General features: G+C 44.3%; 1 protein-coding gene across 1 annotated transcript in view; it reads right to left on the bottom strand.

The window, feature by feature from the left end:
- Window positions 1-15,966, bottom strand: part of LOC106602757 (catenin alpha-2) — a 670,306-nt gene that overhangs the window by 105,187 nt on the left and 549,153 nt on the right. The gene's annotated exons all lie outside the window — the stretch shown is intronic.

The following is a 15,966-nucleotide window of genomic DNA, read 5'->3' as shown; positions in this document are numbered from 1 at the left end:
CACCCCCCTCCCACTCCTGTTCCTCCTGAAACCAGGAAAACTTAATTAGATCGCCTAACTTCTCATCTCACTTCTTACCTCTTCAGGTTTAATAAAAAGAGGGAGACTGAAAGAGCTGTGTAATTGTGGTAGTGGAACAAAAAGATCTCAGTGACATGGAAACGTGATCTAATTCAATTACGTTTTTCCCTCCTTAGCCATTTCATACCAAAATAGACAGTAAGATAGACAGTACTGACAAACTGTATCTCAGAAAGCAAAAGAAAGAACAATAAAGAAAACAACTTCATTTCCATTTCCATTTTCTCTACCCAATTTTTCAAAAAAGCTGCATGCGATTCCTCCCAAAGAGAGCCATGGACCAAGCCCAAATTAGCCCCCTTCAGAAGGTGTGAATGAGTGTACAGTAATCCAGTGACCCCCATGGGGGTCATTCTCCCAATCTCCACGTAATCTGTGAACACCAAAATGGCCGCCCTTTCTATGTCTCTCTCTGTGTGGCTTGGCAAGCCTGTCTAATGTTATGTAAACAGCGTACTGCCGCCTCTCGCTGATTTGACAAATGTTAATATTACATGAGCAGCGCCTGGGCTCCTTTGATGATAAAAGGCGAGGCAGGCAGCACAGCTCTCAAAAAACTAGGGCTTCCCCTAAGGGGACGGGAGGAGGGAGCGACTCCTTGAGGACTTCGTTTGTTGACTTCTACATTTTTTTTTACGCCACTTCGGGGGTTTGGCACGGCATCGTATCTTCACGGTGACATCACTGCAGTCAGAGTGGAGGATCGTTTTTCAGTTGAAAACAAGAGATAATCTTGCAATAAATGCTGGGGGAAAAGTAAAGGAGAGGCTTGAAAATGTAAAATGCATTAGTTAGAGAGTTGGGTGGGTAGGCATTACTTATGAATATGACTGAAAGGGCCTGTTTGAAAATCGTAGAAAATCATACAGAATCATAAAAAATCGTTGAGAATCATTAAAAATCATCACAGTCGTCCTTCGTTATCGAGTTTGATAAAGTAACTAATTGCTATTCAGGGCAGACGTTCTGGGCCGGGTAGGCCATCTGCAAGTCCATGTTTAAAATCAAACCCCTTTGACCCGCTGCTCATCTGGCATAGAGTAACACACAGCGAGTAAATTAGGAAAATCTTGTGGCATTCAGACCATCACACAGCTCATTATTCCTTAATTGTTGATGATTCTGAACTCAACCCTTGGAAAGGGAATCCTGCGTTGACTGACACGGACAAGAAAATTGAACATTCTAACCGACTGTATATTCTGTATTATGTGAACCCTTTCTATACATGGTATAGAAACATACACACATTTCAGCGCAGAAGAACTTACAGTACAAACCTCCCATACGTAATGCACATTTAGGGTCAAAGACAAAGTCCGTTTGAGTTGTCTTGGGCATTTCACAAAGCAACATGAATGCAGTATCTTTAAATATATCAAGGTAGCCATTCTGCCCTTTGAAATATGTTCAACACAGTAAGGAGTCTTTAAAATGATTGAAGAACTTTGAGATGTTCCCTGAATGCCAGAAATATTTGTCAATGGCAAACAGTGACGTTCTCTACTGTAGGCTACTGTTCGAAACTCCCAATTGAAATCTATAGATGAGAGAGGAAGGGAACACAAGCGAGACAGAGAGAGAGAAGAAGAAAGAAAGAAAGAAAGAAAGAAAGAAAGAAAGAAAGAAAGAAAGAAAGAAAGAAAGAAAGAAAGAAAGAAAGAAAGAAAGAAAGAAAGAAAGAGAGAAAGAAAGAAAGAGAAGCAGAGAGTGGGACAGCGTGTGTACGTGCGCGAGTGCGTGTGTGCCTGTGTGTGTGAGCGAGAGTAAGAATTTCACTGTTAGTCTACACCTGCTGTTTACGAAGCATGTGACAAATAACATTTGATTTGATTTGAGAGAGACAGAGAGAAAGAAGAAGTTGTCCGATCTGAAGGAGAAAGATCTCAGAAGTGTACTCTTAACAGTACTCCCTCCTTCAGCCGGAAGGAGAGATCACAATATCGCTCTTTCTCCTCACCTGTGCCCTGCATCTATCCAATTTTCCATCATCCCTCCATCTGGAGCCTATTCTCTTCATGTGTCCACGGGGACCGGGCCTTCATTAGTGGCTGTAACAGCACCTGAGAATCCCACACACACCTCTGCTTCTCATATCCCATCACAAGAGTGTGTGTGTGTGTGTGTCTGTGTGTGTGTGTGTGTCTGTGTGTGTGTGTGTGTGTGTGTGTGTGTGTGTGTGTGTGTGTGTGTGTGTGTGTGTGTGTGTGTGTGTGTGTGTGTGTGTGTGTGTGTGTGTGTGTGTGTGTGTGTGTGCGCGCCACAAGACAGTCCAGGCCAAAGGTGAATGAAACCAAAAATTCCTATGTCTGTTATCTCCCAACTCCAATCTCCCATCAAGTCTCGCTCCCTTAAAAGCTCTTCATTAGGAAGGGTCTCTCTCTCTCTCTCTCTCTCTTAACCTCTGGCTGTCATAAACAAACTGGCCTGTCAGTTGGGTCTTGAATGTCTTTACAGGTGGCCATCTTAGACGTTTAGCTGAGAGTATAGACGCATAGACTTACTGACGGTAACAAGCACACTCACACCGTGAATTTCTGCAGACACACACACAAATGCACACACACATGCCGTACACAATTGCACACACAATTGCACACACACACACATACACGCACACACACACACACGCACACGCACACACACAAAAAGCACGTGTACTAAAGACAAACCCAGGTGTCTATGTCAGGCGTGGGGACTGCAGACTGCAGTTAAGTGGATCACACACACGTGACCTTGAGAGAACTGTAGAGAACCACTTCTGGTTGAGGAACAGATTTTTTACGTACCATTAACCTTGTCGGTCGAGGTAAAATGGCGGTCAGGACGTGGTTTAATTTGCCCTCGTAAAATGGTTGTCGTATAGATGAGAGTGAAGGAAAGCTCTACGCCCTGGTTCGGTGCCTGTGTCCCAAATGGCCCCCTATTCTCTCTTTAGTGCAATACTTTTGACAAGAGTCCATAGGGCCCTGGTCAAAGGTAGTGCACTAAATAGAGAATAGGGTGCCATTTAAGACTCAATCGGTATGTTAGAGATGCAGTCGGAAAATGGGGAGATCGATATTCCCAATCAATCTAAGCTTCCAGGGAATCGGCTGGTACACTAGGCTACAGACCTGGCTCACTAGAATCCATAAAACTAATAATGTGGAGTTTGGGCAGTTCTTGGGCGAAAGGAATGCTCCCATTACCAAAGGAAATCATATAGGATTTCCTGGGAAGCTTCTCTTTTTGACGTTTGATTTAGATCCAGTGATTCGGTGTTATTCAAAACAAGGTGAATCACTCAAAGACAATAAAACATGTACACTTAAAATCTGCAAAATTATTATTTTTTAGATCTTTTTTTCTTCCTTTTTCAGTCTGTTGATTTTTTTTATTTTCTATTCTAAGAATCACTTTTTGTCACCTAAAATATCGGCGATATCTATCAGAAGATATATATATTTTATAATTTTTTTGTCGGTCCATTTAATTTCTGTTTCTATGGTGGTCTGTCCTATTGTTTTTTTGTGATTCTAGGCCTAAATTGTCAGAGGAAATGTATCTATCATCGGTTACAAAATAAGTCATTTTCTCTTTCATACAAGCTCTCTGGGGTCTAAGTGCTTTCCTCATTTATCCATCCCTTCCTTACGCCCTGGTCTGTTGTTGGTCAATTAATTTTAATAGACAAAGGGATGAAGAGGAAATTGAAAATGATAGCGCATATTACACCTAGAGTTCTCAAGGTCTTTGTAAAAAGCACAACCACTGCTGGTATTATTTCCCCCTTAGTACGTTTCCTATTATCCAGCACACAGCATCTTTCTCCTCACAGTGAGTATCTTTGTAGTGTCAGCGTAAACCCAGATGACTGAGGTGTATAATTCAGATGCTGTGTGTGTGTGTGTGTGTGTGTGTGTGTGTGTGTGTGTGTGTGTGTGTGTGTGTGTGTGTGTGTGTGCGTGCGTTTGTAACATTGAGTCTGTCAGAGAGTGATTTGAGGGATTGATCTGATGCGAGGTAAATGTCATTGGGGATGCCTGTCGACGTAGGCAGGTGTGTGCAGCCTAGTGTAGGTGTATATATGGTCCTGTGTGAGTGTTTGTGTGCGCCTGTGTGTGTGTGCGTGCGCTCCAGTGTCTTCATGACAGTTAGGGGACACAGAGGGCCCCTCTTCCATCCTTCACTGGGCCATGATGGAATGGGGATAGACTTTAATTTAAGTTTCATGGCAAGCTGGAGCAGAAGGCGAGGGTGGGGAACAGGCAATTGAGGGCCTCCAGGAACATTAGTAGTGTGTCTCATGTTTACTTTGCCCTTTCAGACCTGGGCCTTGACAAATCCAGGTTCAAATAGTATTCAAACTCGTTCAGATATGTTATCTATGCTCGACTGAGCTCACCTGACGCAATGGCAAACCCGGAACCCCGCCCATCGGGCACTTACAGCAGGCTTGAGCAAACACTCCAAAGGCTTCGGGAGATTTCAAATGTTTTTTTTGGAACTCAGGTATGACTGCTGCTTCCTGTCACTAACGTGTGAACATTAACTGGGGCATGTCAGCAACACGGTGGAACGTGTGTGCATCCCGCCATCGTCAATCACTGGGAACAAGAACAGGATGAGATTGATAGACAGGCCTGGGAAACATGTAAGCATAGAAATAGAATTAACGCTGGTCCACCCATCACGGTGCATTGAGTTGAATGCGAATGTCCATTCTAATAATTCTATGTGTGTAGCCATCAGACATTGTATGTGGCGCTGTCACTATGTGTCTGCTTCGCTACACAAACCAATTTCTGTTGGTGTCTGGTCGCAACATTTCGTTTACGTCCTGTCTCGTTTTTTGGGGATGAAACATAAGGACCCACATTGAGTTTCTGATGTCCTTGAGTCATATGAAGAGACGATTAAAATTGAAAAGATTTCCTTCCCCCTCTCTATATTCTTTTTCAGCATAATTGCCTTGAGTTGACTAATGGTAGTGTGTTATATACTTTGAGTACGAGCTCTGAGTACTCAACCAGCCTCTTCACATATGAGTCCCAAATGGCACTCTATTCCCTATATTGTGCACTATGGGCAATGGGCAAAAGTAGTGCACTATAAAATCAATATGATGCCATTTGGGATACAGGTTGAGAAGGATGTTTCATCACAAACACACCTTGATCCATCACTGATGAGATTAAACAAATGGCGTTTGAAAACCATGACAGCCATTACGAGAAAATGTAACACGTCTAGACATTTGTACTACATGGGCTCCCGAGTAGTACTGCATCTCAGGGCAAGAGGCGTCTGTTACTACAGTCCCTGGTTCTAATCCAGGCTGTATCACATCCAGCCTTGATTGGGAGTCCCATAGGGTGGCGCACAATTGGCCCAGCGTCGGCCAGGATAGGCCGTCATTGTAAATAATCATTTGTTCTTAACTGACTTGCCTAGTAAAATAAAGGTTATTAAAAAATACTGCACACTGCAAGACCACACCAACCCCATCTTGAAGCACAAACAACTATACATGAATCAGACCCTCTTCTTCCTTTGTTGTACTTCATTGCATATAATCCACTTAGTGTCATATCGGTGAAACATGACAGGAATTCCTCCGGCGTGCGTTCGTCGCAGACACATCTGGAGGTGATATTGCTAACTGGGATATTTCTGGAGGAGGACTGGGCTAATGTACTGTAGCTCATGCAGCCGGGACTCTCCAGGAAAAGGGCATGTGGCAGTCAGAGTTTCCCAGAGCCGACATCTGGCCAGATCTCAAGTAGTAGGCTGATTTCTCCCTCCCTCTCTGTTTCCATTCCAATACTCTTCCCATCAAATCCTCTCTCACTCCCTCTCTCTGACCCCCCCCCCATCCAAACCTCTCTCCCTCCCGACCTCTCTCTACCTCCCTCCCTCTGCCCACTCTCTCTCTCTATCCCTCCCTCTACCCTCTCTCTTGTCCCCGCTGGTTCACAGGGACCTGGGCAGGACATAATGGGCCACTAAGCAGCAGTTACTGTATTCTAGATTGGAGATGAAAAGGCTAATTCCACGCACCGGCCTTTCAATTTGGGGCTAATCGGTCCTTACATCTCAAAACCCTGTGGCAATGCAATCTTGGTTCAGGCCTGGGTAGTTTGGGTTCACTTAATTGTTTTAGATATCTAGGGAAAGGATACTAGTAGACTATAAATAGGTCTAAGTACACTTTCTCTATTAGATAGACCATTGGACCCTCGTCTTCATATTATTATATATTAATCAAATTAATTAAGAACGCTTCAAGAATTAAGGACCAACATTTCCTAAAATATACATCAATTAGCTGTGTTAAACTTCCGGCGCCGACAGAGATGGCCGCCTCGCTTCGCGTCCTTTTGATTTGATTTGATTTGTTCCTGCATTTAGGTTACCATTATACTTTTCGAAGAGAGGACTATTATTACTAGTCAAGCAATAATGACTGATTTCTTCCGTATAGATGAATCAATGTTAGGTGTGCTTGTTCCTGCATTAAAGGTTACCATTATGCTTTTGACCTTTCATAATGAAGGTATTCCCTGCCACTTAAAACAGCTCCTTCCACACACGGGGACTACAGGAACGCACAGCTCACATCAGCGACAGAGCAAAAAAAAACACATCTCACTTAGACGGGTTCTAACGCTCGAGGCTAAACAAATGGACGTGAATGCCTGAGGAATGGCGACCTAGTATCACTACTGCCATGAGGCATATCCAGCTAGCAGATATCAGCGAATTAAATCATTGTGACCAATCGGAAATGATACATCAGATCTACCAAAGGAACCTCTTTAAATTACTTCCGACACAATAACTGAAGAAGTGATGGTTTTCAAACGGACATATTGGTGACCTGGATCGCTCTCTGCTAAACTTTCCCAAATTCCCAGGTTTTCCAAAACATCTTGGTTGAAGGACTCTGGATTTCCTTCTTATTCCCTTCTAATGCCGGGAATTTGGGATTTTTCCAGTCAGTCAGTGTTGCTGATAGACACCAAGGCTATGGCTGCTCCAGTCCCAATCCCAGTTGCTGCGACGTATTAGCTGTAGCCTGTGGCTTTATGGATCTGATTACCCTACAGCACAGTTAAAGATTGCTGAGCACAGGAGATTTCTGACACCGTGTGGAGGATGGATCTATTTTGTGTTTTGAGAGGTATCTATCAGATGTAGATCTCAGGCGACCGCAGGTCATCTGGAAAACAGGTGTGACCGGTGGAAAACAGGTGGCGAGACGCCAATCTGATAGAGTTCCTTTTCTGATGACTGATTCTTTTAACCTCGGAGTAGACCTAGCCCATCTTAAAATAGCATCTTTAGCGGGAGATGAAAAGAGGGCTGAGGGGTTGGGGGGGGTTGGAGGAGGAGGGGGAGTTGATGTATCTCTTTCTCAATCCCTCCAAAAACTGTCTCCAGCTTCCCATCTCCGGCGCCGAGATTTCCTCTGAGGCCCATAACTCCTGAGCAGAGCAGGGATTAACCATTTGCCCAAAGGTCTGGGTCATCACAAATAGACTTGTTCCAACAGCCATCCATCCGCCCGGCCCCCCCACCGCTGTCTCCCGACACGGCAGCTTAATGCACTCCGCGCCCCGGAATAATATTTACTGCCGCAGTCAGTCTCGCGGCGCGACGCTCCGAAGGCCGATCCGATATTGGTTACATTCAACTCCCTTATCGATTCTGTATAATCATCGACAATTTTTTTTCTTCCTCCCTTCGTTGTCTCCGGTCTTTTCTCCCTCCCAGTAAGGTCACTGCTTTAAATCTAAAGGACGGCGAGTTAATGAACTGATGCAGCAGAAATTAAAACAGCGTTCCAGTCCTCTTGCATAAGGGGGGCAATATTTGAATAGGGCACGGAGAATGACACAAGTCTGTTCGCAGAGATAATGAACTGCTACTTTGAGATTGTAAATGGGAACAGTGTTGGTGGTTTTGACAGGTCTTATTACTGCTGACTACATAGAAAATAGACAGGGGAGATGTGTGCTTCCATGTACCCTTAAGATTACAGGTTACAGTCTATTAGCCTTTGACTGCTTTTGGTTTAGTCCAGGTTACACTATAAAGAGAAACACCAATGAACAACACGGACAGCTGCTTTTCACTTAGGGCAATGAAATCCTTTTAAGACACATTTCTTAAAGGTTGGACTATGAGTGCAGGAATGATTAAGGCTTAAAATACATTGCTATTTTATGGTTTCTAAAATCCCAGCGATAGTAATCATCTATGATAAAAATCGAATATAAAATATTGAACTCGGCAGTGCCTTTCAACCTCATTCATTAAAACACACTCTCTTTTTAAACCGGGGCCTATTGTAAACAATGCATTATTAATGGGAGCTAGCGTTCAAATATTAGGAAACAGGAAAACGAAATGAAGAGTAGGGGCGAAACAAATGCTATTTAAAGCAGGGAGTTAAGGGACAAAAGCACTACGGGGTGTGTAATGTTATCATGGGACGGCGTACTACAGATAAACTACAGATAAAACCAGGGACCATTGAGACATCATATTAATGAGGACAGGCGGGGGAACAAGACAGGGTGAGAGACAGAGAGAGAGAGAGAAAGAGAGACAGAGAGAGAGACGGACAGAGAACGAGAGCAACAGAGAGACAGAGGTGGGGGTAGAACTGGTGAAGCAAAAGTGGCTACTTTGAAGTGGGAGTCAAAGTACAAGAAAAGTGGAAGGAGGAGAAAACAGGGAAGATGGGGTGGAAGAGGGGGAGGGGTTATGACTGCATGTGGTCCATGAAGGGGGGCTAGGGGGCCAGTTCAGGGGACACAAGGCCAGAGAAGGGGGTTTGTCTCTGGATTTTAACCACATAAGTCATCTTTTAACCAGTAAGCATGGCATGGCTGTTAGCTTTAAACAGGTATCATGCTGTGGCTAATTTGTGAGGGAAAACACCTAACCTATCTCATACACATTATCTGAAACATTCAGACCATAAAGGATGCACTACTACTGACATTGACCCATTGTGAGAAGAAGAAAAAAAATCGGTGAAACAAAAATAGCAACACAAACTAGAATTCTTTCAGGCAGACAAAAGGAGTACAGAGGCAGGCACTGATTGGTTGGTATAGAGTTGAGAGAGAAGAGGGCAGAGGTAGCCGTCTTCAGAAGGTCCTGCACAGAAACACAAAGGAAAAAGGCCCTAAGGATGGGACTGTAATGAGTCTCTCTCCGGAGTGGCCTCCTGCCAACGTCGAGCCAAGGTCAGGGACGGGACCTCGTTTCAACATTGGAATAGTGATGGACCGCAACGTCCTTGTGATGTCCAATGGGGGTAGCGTCTAAGCTAATATACCACCGCCTCACAATAATAATGAAATAAATGTTTCCCCCAGAACAGAAGACGGGAGGCAATTTGATAGCCGGGACTAAATAATGTTCATCCCGTATTTCAGTTAATGAGAGCATGTCAGGGTTTTGGTCAGCGCTAATATAATAGAGACTGAGAGGCTTTATTGTTAATGAGGGAGAGATAATTAAGAGGGTATCAACTATAGTGGAAGAAAAGGAAGGAGCGAAGGAGGGAGAGAAAGAAGAAGGGGAGGGAGGGAATAGCGGCGGCTTTGGTCTTTGAAGAGAGGCGAGGCTCTCCTCGTTGGAAGTCTTTCTGGGATGGCGGGTCAGTTAGAGGTACGACTCGGTACGACTCATTACAGGAGTGTTGGGATTTGATGAGAGCTCTGTAGCCACAGCACTAGCCGGCCCTAACATAAGGAGGGCAGCTGGCCAACAGAACCCTAACACAGAGAGGGCAGCTGGCCAACAGAACCCTAACACAGAGAGAGCAGCTGGCCAACAGAACCCTAACACAGAGAGGGCAGCTGGCCAACAGAACCCTAACACAGAGAGAGCAGCTGGCCAACAGAACCCTAACACAGAGAGGGCAGGTGGCCAACAGAACCCTAACACAGAGAGGGCAGGTGGCCAACAGAACCCTAACACAGAGAGGGCAGCTGGCCAACAGAACCCTAACACAGAGAGGGAAGCTGGCCAACAGAACCCTAACACATGGAGTGTAGCTGGCAAACAGAACCCTAACCCAGAGAGGGCAGCTGGCCAACAGAACCCTAACACATGGAGTGTAGCTGGCAAACAGAACCCTAACACAGAGAGGGCAGCTGGCCAACAGAACCCTCTATTATTTAGTTTCTCTCTTTTACTACTGTCCTATCTCTGTCAATCTTTCTCTGTCACTGTCAATCTTTATCTAACTTTCCCTCTCTCTCTCCTTCCCTCCCCCTCTCTTCGTCTCTCCCTATGAATAAGTGCCTACTACGGCTGAAGTTGGGCAACAGGCAGTACAATATCACAATGATGAGAAGTGTAGCTAAAGCTTGTCATACGCCATATATCCCAAACCCCAGCCACAGCCAGTTAGGTCCTATTCCCTGGCCAACTCACAGAGTCCCATTTCCCGCATGCCAAAAAGATGTCCCATTCCATAATATTAAGACCAGGAAGTTTAAATAAAGAGGCTGATGGGGATTGGAGGGGGATGGTGAACCAGAGAGAGCGAGTGTGTTCCTAACTCCAAAAGCCCCAATCCAATTTGGGCTAATTAAGGTCATACAAAAGCTCATCATAAATATTTTCCTTTCTACAGCGCCAAGGTCTACTGAATTATATTCATGTCTTCTTTTTCCCTTTGCTCTCCGGTCGTCTCCCGTCCCAGCCAATCAAATTATTTTGTTGGTAATTAGAGGCTTCCTCTGCCCTGGTCGGGCAGGTGCTAATGAGGGTGATGCGATTAAGGAGGGCATGGGGGTTGAACTTGGGACTGTGCAAGGTGATCAGAGGGCCTGGGGAGAGGGGCGAGAGGGGGAACTCGGGGCCCGAGACAGACAAGATCAAATACAGACAAAGCAGGCTTGATGAAGGGCAGGTCCAACATGGTAACAACCCCTTTGATACTGAACACTGATCAATGTTGACCTCGGTGAGTTAAAGAGGAAGGGAGCAACCGGCTAATAGCTAACACTCCTTTCTTCAGTAGGATCTAGCAGCATTGGCTTCATGTAGTAATGACGAAGACGATGACAAATGACAATGACGGCAAATGACAATAACTTTCGGTAACACACAACTTTCTTAGGGAAAATGGATGTGTGGGCAATGTCTGCCAGGTATGTATATCAAATATGTATAGCATCTTCTGATGAGATCACAGAGATATAGAGATGCATAGATTAAATCACGCCAACACACAGCCATTTATTTGAACATGACCTACTTCCATACCCATAGGGTGCTATCAAACACATCTAAAACCCGGTGTACACTCCACAATTTTGGCCCCGATTTAGCTGTCCCAGACAAGTTTTTGAGATCGGCGACAAAAAAAACATGTCGTCGCCTACTTGGGGCACGTTGCCTTCCCCGACGCTCGTTAAATGTGAGCAGGTCAGAGACGCAATCTGAGGGCTACCGATCTCGTATTGGAGCATGTTTGATTTTAGCGGCACAAAATCTGCAATGCTCTCGTAGTGTGAGATGTGCAACGACACGTTTTGGAGAACGGTGATCAGCAATAGTCAATGAGCGCTCGCCAGAGAAGAAGCCAGTGAGATGATGAGGTTATTTAGCGTCACCCAGAATGTGTCGACTCTCAAGCAGAAGCGATGACTATGACTAGTATGCGTTTGTACTGTAACAAAAGCCAACGTGTCAAATCCGTACAGCTCTGACGTTCACAGGCAATTTTACTCAATTGGAAATGTTGGCTAGATAGTTCAACTCTGTCTGACTGAAAACGTTTATAAGGCTGCTTTGAGCCACATCTCGTTGTAGCTACGTTAAACCTAATCGCATCATCACATCATTGCTTTCGCGAGACAGCGTGGTATCGACAATCCTCACGACCAAGTGAAGAATGTTGTAGCGTGTGACCCCCCTGTCTGTGCCACATCGTTCAGTGTGCGCACCACTATGTTGGCAACACAAAAAAAAACTACAGGAATGTGAGAAGCTCAGCGGTTTTAGGATTTTGAAAGCTGTGGAGTGTACACCCGGCTTAAGTACCTTCACTTAAACTAATAACACCACATGCCATTGCCCATTCATCCATATGTATATAATGCACACTTAGAACATACTGTGCCATCAAACAGAAGGGAAATGTGTATATAAATACCATCATTAAACTAATATGGTGTGTGCGATTGCTATCCATTCATTTGTCCATGATGTGCAGTACTTTCAGACGCAGTGCTATGAAATGCGACTAAATACACTTTAAGAAACCTACATTGAACTAACACGTTAAGCCATCCATCTGTATGGACAAAATGTGTGTGTGTGTGTGTGTGTGTGTGTGTGTGTGTGTGTGTGTGTGTGTGTGTGTGTGTGTGTGTGTGTGTGTGTGTGTGTGTGTGTGTGTGTGTGTGTGTGTGTACATTGGGTCAAATGCTAATACAGGCAACAGCCCAGGATTAATATAAATGACCTTTCATTCAAAAAAGTAATGAACCCCAACCATTACCAAGCGACACACACATGCCGTATGTGTCATGTATCTTAAACATCCCTGTATGTGTGTGTGTGTGTGTGTGCATGAGTGCGTGTGAGTGTTGATGCATGTGTGTGTGTGTGTGTGTACGTGTGTGTATGTGTGTGTGTGTGTGTGCTTGAATCTGTGTGTGCTGCACTGTCAGACTCTGCATTCTGCCTGGCTGACTGGTGTTTCCAGGCTAAATGCCCTTCTAATAGCCCTTCATTTCGGCTCCACTACAGCAACTGCAAATAATGTAATAACCTTCACTCCTCCTCCCCCCAACTGTCTGGGAAGGAGCCATTGGTATGTCACGTAGTATAAGGCCAATGAATGTGTGTGTGTGTGTGTGTGTGTGTGTGTGTGTGTGTGTGTGTGTGTGTGTGTGTGTGTGTGTGTGTGTGCGTCCGTGCGCCTGTATGTGTCTTCAAGGAAGGGGACCGAGCTCAGATGAAAACAAAGAGGTTATACAACCACATTATCATCTTAATAAGGCTAAGGGCCGATATCTCGCTCTTTCAGGCTGAGTCCCAAACAGGCCCCCTATTCCCTTCACAAAGAATAGGGTACCATTTAGGATATAGGGTACCATTTAGGATACAGACTCAGTTTCTCTCCCCAACTGCCCTGAGTTGACAAAAACACTTGAAGCAGGAACAAAGTTTCTGTTCGTAAAACTTAAATATAATAATATCCACTGTATAATGGGATGACCTTGAATGTTGCCTGCCCGTCTATCAAAGAGCTCCACTTGCATTCCGTTTCAATCATTTCTGTATTCCTCTATTACATTACAACAAGCAAAGAGGGAACATTATGTAAATTAAAGCCCAAATTGAACTGAACAGAAGAGGTTGTGGAGTGCTCGAACCCAGAGAGAGAGAGAGAGAGAGAGAGAGAGAGAACTCAGCCTCATGGGGGTGAATGGGATCTCCTTTAGCCGACGCCAATGGTGACAGCTAGTCTTGCTGGGGTCCGACACATAATGAAAAAGACATTACAGACAAAAATACTTTACAATTTACATACATTTACAAACACGTGTGCGTTGTGCGTTGACTTGAAAACATGTGTGCGCTCTGTGCATTTTCTTGAATTCATTCTGGATTTGGGGACTGTGAAGAGACATTGGTGGCATGTCTGGTGGGTAAGTATGTCTATCAGAGCTATATGTAAGTTGATTATGCAGACAATTAGGAAACGTAAACACAATAATATTTCTCACAAAAACCAGAATTGATGCAGTTAATCTAGTCAATCCTCAAGCAGGAAAGACTGGCATGCATGTGTAAGGTTCGCGTAACTGGTGGCAGGGAAGTCAGACGCAGGAGAGCAGAACTAGGTAATAGCCGGAGCAGTTAAATTGCAAAATCAACGGCATAAAGAATAACAAACATAGGTACAAAACCCGTCGTGCACCAGTAAACATGTGCACAAGCACTTACAACAAACAATTCCACACAAAGACATGGGGGGAACAGAGGGTTAAACACACAACACTTAATGAGGGAAATGAAAACCAGGTGTGTAGGAAAACAAGACAAAACAAATGGAAAATGAAAAGTGAATCGACGATGGCTAGAAGACCGGCGACGCCGACCGCCGAACACCGCCCGAACAAGGAACCGACTTCGGTGGAAGTCGTGACAGCATGTTGTTGATGTCTGTTCTGTATGTGAAGTTAAGGGCAATGCGTGCTGCTCTGTTTTGAGCCAGCTACAGCTTTGCTGGGTATTTTTTCAACTGCACTTGACCATATTACTGGACAGTAATCAAGATGGGACCAGAGCCTGAACAACCAGAACAGTTGATTTTTGTGTCAAAAACGCAAAACATATTTTTATAAAAGATATACGCATTTATTTTATTTTTACATTTTTTTGTCATTTAGCAGACGCTCTTATCCAGAGCGAGTGCATATATTTTCATATTTTCTTTTCTTTCAAAGTGGTCCCCCGTGGGAATCAAACCCAGAAACATGGAGCTCTACCAACTGAGCTACACAGGACCCCTCCCCATCTTCATACCAACTTTGTCAATACGACTTGAGCATGATAATTAACCATCCAATGTTATACCTAGGAGTTTAGCTTCCTCAACTCCAGTTGAGTTTTAGGTCTTTGAGAAGGTTTTGAACCAAATACAATGCATTTAGTTGGATTTAACACCAGTTTATTTTTAACAACTATTCTGATACTGACTGTAACTCCTTATTTAGAATTCACTGGCTTTGGGTGCTGACATGTAGAGTGTGGAATCATCCGCACACATGGTCATTCTAGCTTTATGTAAGACCATGGCAAAATAGAGAAGAGTAACGGCCCAAGGCACCTGCCCTGAAGGACACCGCAGTGTTCATATCTGAAGTTAGAGAAACATCCATTGAAGAACACTCTCTGGGTTCTATTGGCTAAATAACTCTCCAACCATGTGATAGCAGGTGTTGGAAAGCCACAGCAAATGAATGTCTTCAGTAACAATTTATGATCAATAACATCAAAGGCTGCACTGAAATCTAACTATACAGCTCCAACTATCATCTTATTATCCATGTCTTTTAACCAATCATCAGTCATCTGAGTCAATGCAGTACAAGTTGAGTCCCCTTATATGCATGCTGGAAGCCAGTAGTTAACTTGTTCTCTGAAAAATACCATTGTATTTGGTAAAACACAATTCTTGCCATCAGTTTACTAAGAACATGCAGCAAATTGATTGGGTGGCTGTTAGAGCCAGCAAAGGGTGCTTTATTATTTTTAGCCAGTGGAATTACTTTAACCTTGCCAGGAAACCGTGACTCAGAATCGATCTCCACCCTCCCATCAGATGCCCCAAGACTGGGTATCCTGGCCTAGCTGTTGTTTTGTAACTGGCTATTTTGAGACTGGACCAGAACAGAGTGCACTTTGCCTGCCTGTCAGAAAGGGATTCCGTCCCAAATGGCACCCTATTCCCTACATAGTGCACAGCTTTTGACTCGGACCCATAGGGTAAAAAAAAAGATATAGAGTGCACTGTATAGGGAATAGAGTGCCATTTGGGAAGCACTCATGAGCTGTTTGATCTAGACATAATAGAGAGTGTATGAATTATATGTGTCTATGTGAAAAAGGTAGCGTGTGGGTGATGGCGTGTATGTGCGTTGTGTGACCATACATCAAACAAAGGTGTCTGTTCCTTACTAGATCAAGGCTGCATCAAGGTGTGCATGGGGCTGGTCTAGTGCTAGTGCTGCTGACCCTGGGCCACATATGCTCCTGCAGTCAGTGGTTCAAACTCTCCTTCCGCCACCCACTTTCTCTGCTATAGCCAACATATCTAAGGTATGTGAAGACGGCACCTCATATGTCTGCTTATAG

This window comes from Salmo salar, chromosome ssa04 (assembly GCF_905237065.1).
Source record: "Salmo salar chromosome ssa04, Ssal_v3.1, whole genome shotgun sequence".
NCBI classification, from domain to species: domain Eukaryota; kingdom Metazoa; phylum Chordata; class Actinopteri; order Salmoniformes; family Salmonidae; genus Salmo; species Salmo salar.
Note: the sequence above shows the minus strand (reverse complement) of the source record. Positions and strands in the feature narration are given on the sequence as shown.